This window comes from Octopus bimaculoides, chromosome 4 (assembly GCF_046866305.1).
Source record: "Octopus bimaculoides isolate indiv1 chromosome 4, ASM4686630v1, whole genome shotgun sequence".
Taxonomy (NCBI): domain Eukaryota; kingdom Metazoa; phylum Mollusca; class Cephalopoda; order Octopoda; family Octopodidae; genus Octopus; species Octopus bimaculoides.
This window is the reverse complement of record NC_142931.1, coordinates 102,630,409-102,632,908: the sequence shown is the minus strand read 5'-3', so window position 1 is coordinate 102,632,908 and position 2,500 is coordinate 102,630,409.

Below are 2,500 nucleotides of genomic sequence, written 5' to 3'. Positions count from 1 at the left end.
AGTTAGAAGAGGCATTGCGAAGTGGCATCGCATCCGACGTTTTAGCGGCGAGGTTGGCCCTCGACCAACACTTCAATGCTAAACACGAAGGGTGTGCTGTCAGGGCAAGGATGCGTGCTCTGAGGAATGAAGGTGTTGGAGCCGCGCGAGAGGCCCGGGTGGCGGAGGCGCAGCGGGGTAACAGAGCCACCATCCGGTCTCTGGTAGACGAACAGGGGCGCGAATTGCTCGAGCCAAGCAAGATGTGCGAGGCGTTTCAGCGGCATTTTGCCCGACTGTTCGGGAGGAGTGGCGAGCGAGAAGGCAGGGTGGACTTTAGTGCCTACCTGCACAGCTTGCCATGACTCTCGGCAAGAGAGGCGGAGTGCTGCGAAGGGGTCATCACGGCGGAGGAGGTGAGGGACGCGATGGCTGGTTGCTCGACGGACAAATCTCCGGGTTTGGATGGTCTGCCCTACGAGCTTTACAACTGTATGCCAGACTTGTTTGGAGACGTCTTGGCGGCCGTGTACTGCAACTGGCAGCAGAACGGGAGCATTCCCGGTTTTGTGAGCCGAGGAGCGGTAACGCTGCTGAAGAAAGATCCAAACAAGGGGGACGCCATAGATAACTTTAGGCCCATCACTCTGCTCAATGCAGACTTGAAAATTTTGGACAAGGTGTTAGCCAAGCGGTTGGCGCTTGTCATCGAGAAACTGGTCGGCACGGAGCAGACGTGCGCCGTGCCGGGCCGGAGCATCCATGACAACCTCCATCTGATGCGCTACATCATAGAGAGGGTAGTTAAGGAACCTGGCATGGGTGGGGCCCTGATCAATTTGGATCAATCCAAAGCTTTCGATAGGGTAGACCATCGATACATGGAGGCCGTCCTCGAAGCGGCCGGCTTCGGTCCCGTTTTCCGCGGCTGGATGGCTGCCTTGTACACAGGCATCCGTTCGGTTGTTCGCGTCAATGGACGTCTATCGAGACCCTTCGACATTGCACGTTCGGTCCGTCAGGGATGCCCCCTGTCGCCGCTCCTGTACGTATTGACTCTCGAGCCACTACTGCAGAAGCTGGCGACGCTGAGGGGCAGCCCGCGAGAACTGGGGTGCGGGACGAGCGTGTCGGCATACGCGGACGACGTCACCGTCATAGCGTCTAGCCACGAGCACATCGAGCTTGTCGGCGAGACGCTAAAAGACTACGAAGCGGTGACGGGAGCGAAAATCAACCGGGATAAGTCGGTGGGTTTGCTGCTCGGCACCTGGAGAAGCAAGCCCATACCGTCCGGCAGCGTCTCAGTAGTGGGACGCAGGATGGACGGTCCGGTCAAGTTGCTCGGAGTCTGGTTCGGTCCGGACCTGCAAACGGAGAAGAACTGGGACGAGATAACGAGTAGGGTGGCCACTCTCTGCCGGCAATCGTTCGAGAAGAAGCTGTCCCTAAAAGGTCGGGTGGAGGTGGCGAACGCGTACATCGCGTCCGTCATCGAATACCGCCTGACCGTCGTGCCTTGTCCCGATCGCGCCATCACCGAAATGGAGCGCATCCTCTTCCGCTTTTTGTGGAAAGGAAGCGTTCCGATGGTGAGGCGAACCGTTTGTTGCCAACACCCGCTGAAAGGAGGGCTGGGCATGCCGTGGTTGATGATGCGCAGACATGCGCTGAGACTGCGACATCTCCGGCTCTACGTAGACGACGGTGAGCAGGTGTGGTCGCCGTTTGTGCGACGCGCTTTCCCGCAGCTCGTCTCCATGACCGAGCTGCAGTCGTGGATCAAAAAGAGGCCGAGGAATGGCGAATGGCACCGTGAGTGTCGCGTTGCTCTGCAACAACTTTGCCGTCCCGGGTCGACCTTGAGCGGCTGCATCACAACGAAGTCATTCTATAGGGGATTAGTGGAGGGTAGGTACGACAACGATCTCGGGGCGAACCTGGGCGTCGACGAGGAATACCTGACCCGCCTGTTCAGGACGACTTTCGGGCCGGGACCTATGGACAACTTCCAGAGATCCCTGGCCTGGCAGTGCTACCGAGAAGCGCTACCCGTTCGGGATAAGCTCTATAGACACGGCTCGCGTCTGAAAGGATTAGAGACAAATACTTTCCTCTCTGGTCAATCTCTCATCAACTTTTTCAAGTATCACTTGAAAAGGAAGGTGAGAGTAGAGAGGCAAGTGTTGTCTAGCAAATGCTTCGAAAAAAGATGGATACATGTAGCAAGAATGGCACGTGTAAATGACGAAGCCACCTTGACCATGATTCTATAAAACGGTAAACCTAGAGAGTTACTTACTTTTTTTTTCTTTTCGTAAATTAAAGTGTGTAATGTAATTTGTGACATTAAAATGACAGAGGTTACCGTGGTCTTTTCGTAGGTTTTTCTTTCCACGGATAACCTCCCTATTTCTTGGGAATTTTCTGTATTATTTCGTATTTTTTGTAAATACCCCAAACGATTTGCGATGTTTTTTTTCATCGTTATCCCCACTTTTGTTTTTTTTTTCTGTTTTGT